Below are 9,467 nucleotides of genomic sequence, written 5' to 3'. Positions count from 1 at the left end.
CTTGACAAGTCTTCTTGTTTGATCTTCATATTTTCTTGTTTTGTGTCTTTTCTTGTTTCTCATATGCATTTTCAATTTGTTAGTGTCTCAACATTAAAAATTTCTAAGTTTGGTGTCTTGCATATTTTTCTTTTCTTAAAAATTTTCAAAAATAAGTTCTTGGTGTTCATCTTGACATTCAAAGTGTTCTTGGTGTTCATCTTGACATTCATAGTGTTCTTGCATGCATCATTTGTTTTGATCCAAAATTTTCATGCATTGAGTCTTTTTGATGTTTTTCTTTCTTTATTAAAAATTCAAAAATAAAAAAATATCTTTCCCTCTTTCACACATAAATTTCGAAAATTTGATTTGATTTAGTCAAAATTTTTTAAAATTTAGTTGTTTCTTATGAGTCTAATCAAATTTTCAATTTAAAATTCTATCTTTTTCAAATCTTTTTCAAAAATCAAATCTTTTTCATTTTTCTTTCATAATTTTCGAAAATTTCAAATTTATTTTTAAAATATTTTTCTTATTTTATTTCATAATTTCAAAATCTTTACTAACAATTAATGTGATTGATTCAAAAAATTTTCAAGTTGTTACTTGCCTATTAAGAAAGGTTCAATCTTTAAATTTCAAAATCATATCTTTTTGTTTCTTATTAGTCAAGTAATCAACTTTAATTTTCAAAATCAAATCTTTTTAAAGTTCTTTTTCAAATCTTTTTCAAAATAAGTTTCAATCACATCTTTTCAAAATTAATTTCAAAATCTTTTCTAACTTATTTTCTAGCTTCTTATCTTTTCAAAATTGATTTTCAAATCTTTTTCAATTAATCTTATCTTTTTGTTTGATTCATATCTTTTTCAAAACTACCTAACTAACTCTCTCTTTCTAATTTTCGAAAATCCCTTCCCTCTTTTTCAAAATTCCTTTTTATTAACTAATTGTTTTAATTTTTACTTTAATTTAATTTAATTTTTCTTTTTTTGTATTTTCGAATTCTAACATTAAATTTAATTTAAAACAAAAATATTTTTTTAATTTAATTTATTTAATTTTCGAATTCTCTCATCTCTCATCCCCTTCTGTTTATTTATTCATCTACTAACACCCCTCTTTCACCCAAGAATTCGAACTCATTCCTCTCCCTTGTGTTTGGATTCTTATCTTTTCCTTCCTCCACTATTCTCTTCTTATACTTACATAAGGAATCTCTATACTGTGACATAGAGGATTCCATATTTTCTGTTCTCTTCTTTTTCATATGAGCAGGAACAAGGATAAGAACATTCTTGTTGAAGCTGATCCTGAACCTGAAAGGACTCTGAAGAGGAAGCTAAGGAAAGTTAAAGCACAACTCTCTAGAGAAAATCTGACAGAAATTTTTGAAAAAGAAGGAGACATGGCCGAAAATAATAACAATGCAAGGAAGATGCTTGGTGACTTTATTACACCAAATTCCAATCTACATGGAAGAAGTATCTCAATCTCTGCCATTGGAATAAACAATTTTGAGCTGAAACCTCAATTAGTTTCTCTGATGCAACAAAACTGCAAGTTTCATGGACTTCCATCAGAAGATCCTTTTCAGTTCTTAACTGAATTCTTGCAGATCTGTGACACTGTTAAGACCAATGGGTTTGATCCCGAAGTCTACAGGCTTATGCTTTTCCCGTTTGCTGTAAGAGACAGAGCTAGAATATGGTTGGATTCTCAACCTAAAGATAGCCTGAACTCTTGGGATAAGCTGGTCACAGCTTTCTTAGCCAAGTTCTTTCCTCCTCAAAAGCTTAGTAAGCTTAGAGTGGATGTTCAAACCTTCAAACAAAAAGAAGGTGAATCCCTCTATGAAGCTTAGGAGAGATACAAGGAACTGACCAAAAAGTGTTCTTCTGACATGCTTTCAGAATGGACCATCCTGGATATATTCTATGATGGTCTGTCTGAACTATCAAAGATGTCATTGGACCATTCTGTAGGTAGATCCATTCACCTAAAGAAAACGCCTGCAGAAGCTCAGGAACTCATTGACATGGTTGCAAATAACCAGTTCATGTACACTTCTGAAAGAAATCCTGTGAGTAATGGGACGCCTCAGAGGAAGGGAGTTCTTGAAATTGATACTCTGAATGCCATATTGGCTCAGAACAAAATATTAACTCAGCAAGTCAATATGATCTCTCAGAGTCTGAATGGATTGAAGGAATCATCCAACAGTACTATAGAGCCATCTTCTGAAGAAGAAGCTTGTGATCCTGAGAACCCTGCAATAGCAGAGGTGAATTACATGGTGAACCCTATGGAAACACCTATAATCCCTCATGGAGAAATCATCCAAATTTCTCATGGAAGGATCAACAAAAGCCTCAACAAGGCTTTAATAATGGTGGAAGAAACAGGTTTAGCAATAGCAAACCTTTTCCATCATCCACTCAGCAACAGACAGAGAATTCTGAGCAGAACCCATCTAGCTTAGCAAATATAGTCTCTGATCTATCTAAGGCCACTGTGAGTTTCATAAATGAAACAAGGTCCTCCATTAGAAATTTGGAGGCACAAGTGGGCCAGCTGAGTAAAAGGGTCACTGAAACTCCTCCTAGTACTCTCCCAAGCAATACAGAAGAGAATCCAAAGAGAGAGTGCAAGGCCATTGATTTAACCAACATGGCCGAACCTACAAGGAAGGGAGAGGACGTGAATCCTAGTGAGGAAGACCTCCTGGGACGTTCAGTGACCAATAGGGAGTATCCCCTTGAGGAACCAAAGGAATCTGAGGCTCATCTAGAGACCATAGAGATTCCATTGAACCTCCTTCTGCCCTTCATGAGCTCTGATGAGTATTCTTCTTCTGATGAGAATGAAGAAGTTACTGAAGAGCAAGTTGCTAAGTACCTTGGTGCAATCATGAAGTTAAATGCCAAATTATTTGGTAATGAGACTTGGGAAGATGAACCTCCCTTGCTCACCAATGAACTGAATGCATTGGATAGGTAGAAATTACCTCAAAAGAAACAGGATCCTGGTAAATTCCTAATTCCCTGTAACATAGGCACCATGACCTTTGAGAAAGCTCTGTGTGACCTGGGGTCAGGAATAAACTTAATGGCACTCTCTGTAATGGAGAAACTTGGGATCTTTGAGGTGCAATCTGCCAGAATCTCATTAGAGATGGCAGACAACTCAAGAAAACAGGCTTATGGACAAGTAGAGGACGTATTAGTAAAGGTTGAAGGCCTTTACATCCCTGCTGATTTCATAATCCTAGACACTGGAAAGGATGAGGATGACTCCATCATCCTTGGAAGACCCTTCCTAGCCACAGCAAGAGCTGTGATTGATGTGGACAGAGGAGAGTTAGTCCTTCAACTTAATGAGGACAACCTTGTGTTTAAAACTCAAGGATCTCCCTCTGTAACCATGGAGACGAAACATGAAAATCTTCTCTCACTGCAGAGTCAACCAAAGCCCCCACAGTCAAACTCTAAGTTTGGTGTTGGGAGGTCACAACCAAACTCTAAGTTTGGTGTTGGGAGGTTCCAACCTTGCTCTGATTATCTGTGAGGCTCCATGAGAGCTCACTGTTAAGCTATTGACATTAAAAAAGCACTTGTTGGGAGGCAACCCAATGTTATTTAATCATATCTATTTTATTTTCTTTTTGTTATTTCGTGTTTTATTAGGTTGATGATCATGTGGAGTCACAAAAACTACTGAAAAATCAAAAACAGAATGAAAAACAGCATTAAAAATAGCACACCCTGGAGGAGGAGCATTCTGGCGTTTAAACGCCAGAAACAAGCATCTGTCTGGCGTTTAACGCCAGAAACAAGCACCAAGCTAGCATTTAACGCCAGAAACAAGCATCTGCCTGGCGTTAAACGCCAGAAACAGGCTACATTTGGGCGTTTAACGCCAGAAACAAGCAGCAGTCTAGCGTTAAACGCCAGGATTGCACAGCAAGGGCGTTTTACATGCCTAATTGGAGTAGGGATATTAAGTCCTTGGTCCCACTGGATCTGTGGACCCCACAGGATCCCCACAGGATCTGTGGACCCCATAGGATCCCCACCACTTCTTCTCTCCTCTTCACACCTTTTCATAACTCTCTTCCCCAAATACCCATCAGCAATCACCTCCAATTCCCCTCCAAAACCATCATACACCCACCTACACCCACCCACTCAAATTCAAACCATCACTCCTTCCTTTTCACACATCATAACCACCTTAAACCCCCATTGGCCGAACCATTCACACACCTCAATCTCCTCCATTTTCTTCTTCTTCTACTACTTCCTTTCTTCTTTTGCTCGGGGACGAGCAAACCTTTTAAGTTTGGTGTGGTAAAAGCATTGCTTTTTGTTTTTCCATAACCATTTATGGTACCTAAGGCCGGAGAAACCTCTAGAAAGAGGAAAAGAAAGACAAAAGCTTCCACTTCCGAGTCATGGGAGATGGAGAGATTCATCTCAAGGGTCTACAGCTCAGTGGTAGAGCATTTGACTGCACAACAAGAGCATGAGGAATTTCCTCACCAAGAAATCCCTGAGATACCTCAAGGGATACATTTTCCTCCACACAACTATTGGGAGAAACTAAGGATAGGAGCACCAAAATCACTAGGGATGGAGCAACAAAGACAAGGAAGAGACATAGAGGAGCTCAAAAGCACCATTGGTTCTTCAAGAAGAGGAAGACGCCATCCTCACTAAGGTAGACTCATTCCTTAATCTTCCTGTCTATTTATTTTACTGTTTTTCAATTGTTGAGCTTTATGTTTTATTTATGTTTGTGTCTTCACTATATGATCACTAGTGTCTAAGTGTCTATGCCTTAAAGTTATGAATGTCCTATGAATCCATCACCTCTCTTAAATAAAAATTTTTTTTTTCTAAAAACAAAAGAACAAGAAGTACATGGTTTCGAATTCATCCTTGAAACTAGTTTAATTATTTTGATGTGGTGACAATACTTTTTGTTTTCTGAATGAATGCTTGAACAGTGCATATGTCTTTTGAATTTGATGTTTAATGAATGTTAAATATGTTGGCTCTTGAAAGAATGATGAAAAAGGAGAAATGTTATTTGATGATCTGCAAAATCATAAAATTGATTCTTGAAGCAAGAAAAAGCAGTGAATACAAAAGCTTGCAAAAAAAAAGAAAAAAAATGGCAAAAAAAAGAAGAAAAAGAAAAAGAAAAAGCAAGCAGAAAAAGCCAAAAGCTCTTTAAACCAAAAGGCAAGAGCAAAAAGCCAATAACCCTTAAAACCAAAAGGCAAAGGTAATAAAAAGAATCCAAGGCTTTGAGCATGAGTGGATAGGAGGGCCTAAAGGAATAAAATCCTGGCCTAAGCGGCTAAACCAAGCTATCCTTAACCATGTGCTTGTGGCGTGAAGGTGTCAAGTGAAAACTTGAGACTGAGCAGTTAAAGTCAAGATCCAAAGCAAAAAAAGAGTGTGCTTGAGAACTCTGGACACCTCTAATTGGGGACTTTAGCAAAGCTGAGTCACAATCTGAAAAGGTTCACCCAGTTATGTGTCTGTGGCATTTATGTATCCGGTGGTAATACTGGAAAACAAAGTGCTTAGGGCCACGGCCAAGACTCATAAAGTAGCTGTGTTCAAGAATTAACATACTGAACTAGGAGAATCAATAACACTATCTAAATTCTAAGTTCCTATAGATGTCAATCATTCTGAACTTCAATGGATAAAGTGAGATGCCAAAACTATTCAAGAGGCAAAAAGCTACAAGTCCCGCTCATCTGATTGGAGCTAAGTTTCATTGATATTTTGGAATTTATAGTATATTCTCTTCTTTTTATCCTATTTGATTTTTAGTTGCTTGGGGACAAGCAATAATTTAAGTTTGGTGTTGTGATGAGCGGATAATTTATACGCTTTTTGGCATTGTTTTTACATAGTTTTCAGTATGATTTAGTTAGTTTTTAGTATATTTTTATTAGTTTTTAAATAAAAATCATATTTCTGAACTTTACTATGAGTTTGTGTATTTTTTTTGTGATTTCAGGTAATTTCTGGCTGAAATTGAGGGACTTGAGCAAAAATCAGATTCAGAGGCTGAAGAAGGACTACAGATGCTGTTGGATTCTGACCTCCCTGCACTCAAAGTGGATTTTCTGGAGCTACAGAACTCCAAATGGCACCCTCTTAATTGCGTTGGAAAGTAGACATCCAGGGCTTTCCAGCAATATATAATAGTCCATACTTTGCCCGAATTTAGATGATGCAAACTGGCGTTCAACGCCAGTTCCATGTTCCATTTTGGAGTTAAACGCCAGAAACAGGTTGCAAAGTGGAGTTAAACGCCAGAAACAGTTTATAAACTGGCGTTCAACTCCAAGAGAAGCCTCTACACGTGTAAAGCTCAATGCTCAGTCCAAGCACACACCAAGTGGGCCCGGAAGTGGATTTCTGCATCATTTACTCATTTCTGTAAACCCTAGTAACTAGTTTAGTATAAATAGGACTTTTTACTATTGTATTTAAAGAATCTTTGGAACATCTTTGGAACATTTTTCCTTAGACTTGGGGGCTGGCCATTCGGCCATGCCTGGACCTTGTTCTTATGTATTTTCAACGGTAGAGTTTCTACACACCAGAGATTAAGGTGTGGAGCTCTGCTGTTCCTCATGAATTAATGCAAAGTACTATTATTTTTCTATTCAATTCAAGCTTATTCCTATTCTAAGATGTTCATTCGCATCCAAGAACATGATGAATGTGATGATTATGTGACACTCATCATCATTCTCACTTACGAACGCGTGCCTGACAAACACTTCCGTTCTACATGCAAACAAGCTAGAATGAATATCTCTTAGATATCTAATACAGAGGACCGAGTCCGAGATATTAGAATCTTTGTGGTATAAGTTAGAACCCATGGATGGCCATTCCTGAGATCCAGAAAGTCTAAACCTTGTCTGTGGTATTCTGAGTAGGATCTGGGAAGGGATGGCTGTGACGAGATTCAAACTCGCGAGTGCTGGGCGTAGTGACAGACGCAAAAGGATAGTAAATCCTATTCCAGTATGATCGAGAATCGACAGATGATTAGCCATGCAGTGACAGTGCATTGGACCATTTTCACAGAGAGGACGGGATGTAGCCATTGACAACGGTGATGCCCAACATACAGCTTGCCATGGAAGGGAGTAGGAATGATTGGATGAAGACAGCAGGAAAGCAGATGTTTAGGAGGAACGAAAGCATCTCTACACGCTTATCTGAAATTCTCACCAATGAATTACATAAGTATCTCTATCTTTATTTTACGTTTTATTTATCTTTTAATTATCAAATCTCTAAAACCAATTGAATCCGCTTGACTGAGATTTACAAGGTGACCATAGCTTGCTTCAGGCCGACAATCTCCGTGGGATCGACCCTTACTCACGTAAGGTTTATTACTTGGACGACCCAGTGCACTTGCTGGTTAGTTGTGCGAAGTTGTGACAAAGTGTGATTCACGTTTGAGAGCACCAAGTCTTTGGCGCCATTGTTGATGATCACAATTTCGTGCACCAGCGGCCTAGCTACTGTCGTTTTGCCCTTGCCAGAGCTAATGTTTTTGTTGCAAGGAGCCATTTCTACCATTGTTATTTCTGGGTTTCCTTCCAATTTTCTTGAGTTTTGAAAAATTGAGGCGATGAATTTTGTCATTGAGTTAGAGAGGGAGTACAACAGGCCCAGTAGCAAGCCCAATTTCGTTGGGAAAGGGTTCATGGTCGCACTATAAAGATTAAGGAATGAGTTCAAGCTGTAACGATTGTGATGTTGGTGATGAGTTAGGAGGTGAGGAGGTAACGCGTTAGGATTGAAGTAGAGGAGAAGAGACTGGAATGCTGCGTTTCGCGCCTCACCCCAAAATGGCGTCGTCTTGCTGACAAGGATGGCGACCAATTTGTCTATGAAGAACACCTGTACAACTTACCGGACACATTAGATACTAAACGTGCCACTTCAGAATTTTTTTGGGGACTAAAATGCTCACCAGAAATTAATGTGTGTATTAATTTCCCCTATGTCTTTTTTTTCTTTTATTCATTGTATGTGTGTATGTTGGGAAGGAGAATGAGGGTATCAAAAATGTATGTGCGTGTGTGTTGAGGGAGGAGAGAATGAGACTGTCGAAAAATTTTTGCGTGGGTGTGTGTGTTGGGAAGAGAATGAAAGTACTGAGATATTTAGAAATGGGAGAGAGAGAGAGAGAGAGTTTTGAGGGAGAGGAATGAGGATGTCAATAGATTCAAAAGAGAGAGGGTGGGAGGAGAATGAGGGTGTCGAGAGATTCAGAAGAGAGAGAGAGAGAGAGAGTGTGTGTGTTGGCAGAGGAGAATGAGGGTATCAAAAATGTGTGTGCGTGCATGCGTACGTGCGTGTGTGTTGGGGAGGAGAGAACGAGGGTGTCAAGAAATTTCTGCATCGGGGTGTGTGTGTGTTGGAGAGATAATGAGGGTTCCAAGAAATTTAGAAATGAAAGAGAGAATGTGTGTGGGTGTGTGTTTTGGGGGAGGAGAATGAGGATGTCGAGAGATTTAGAAAAGAGGGGATAGAGAACGAGGGTGCCAAGAGATGTGGGTGTGTGTTTTGGGGGAGGAGAATGAGGATGTCGAGAGATTTAGAAAAGAGGGGGTAGAAAATGAGGGTGCCAAGAGATTCAGGAGAGAAGGGGGAGGGGGGGGGAAGAGGAGAATGAGGGTACCAGAGATTCAAGAGAGAGAAAGAGAAAGAAAAAATAAAAAAAATTAGCAGTAATAAAGTTTTAAGACAGATATACTATTTCTGTTAAATAAATTTCTTGGCTATTATATATATTATTATAATTATATATATATCATTAATGTTTTATCTGTGTTTTATTTTTTCGATTCAGGTGCAGATTTTTGTCAATTTATTTATTTATTTTTATGTTATTTATCATTTATTTACTTTATTAATGCTTTATAATTATTTATTAATATTAATATTGCTAAGCTATTATTGTTATATTTTTATTAATTTACTTTTAGTATTATAATTATTCATTAATTATTATTACTATCGTTGTTATTATTATTTATTTATTATTATTGTTATTGTTATTTCTATTTATTATTATTATTATTATTAGTCTTTTATTTCTGTTACGTTAATTATTATTATTATTATTATTATTATTATTATTATTATTATTATTATTATTTAAATCTTCTATGATATTATTATTATTACATGTAGTGTTACTTTTATTGTTGGTTGTGATTATTATTTTTTGTTTATTATATTATTTAATTTGTCATAATGCAATATTATTTTTTAATTAATTATGATAAAAAAAAATATAAAAGACAGACGGTCCATCATTAAGAAGACAAGATGTTTTGGTTGGTATGTCGTAATTCCTACTTTGTTATCACAATGCTGTGAGACACGTCAAGAGATAAAAAATTTTTAAAAATGTCTTTTATGTGT

At 36.8% G+C, this 9,467-nt stretch overlaps 1 non-coding gene across 1 annotated transcript; it reads right to left on the bottom strand.

The window, feature by feature from the left end:
• Window positions 1-1,783: 1,783 nt before the first annotated feature.
• LOC112745752 (small nucleolar RNA R71) lies at window positions 1,784-1,891 on the bottom strand. Its single transcript, XR_003173664.1, has one exon. It is a non-coding gene; the product is annotated as a small nucleolar RNA R71 (small nucleolar RNA).
• Window positions 1,892-9,467: the final 7,576 nt, after the last annotated feature.

The sequence above is a fragment of the Arachis hypogaea genome, chromosome 14, assembly GCF_003086295.3.
Source record: "Arachis hypogaea cultivar Tifrunner chromosome 14, arahy.Tifrunner.gnm2.J5K5, whole genome shotgun sequence".
NCBI classification, from domain to species: Eukaryota; Viridiplantae; Streptophyta; class Magnoliopsida; order Fabales; family Fabaceae; genus Arachis; species Arachis hypogaea.
This window is presented reverse-complemented; position numbering and strand designations above follow the sequence as displayed.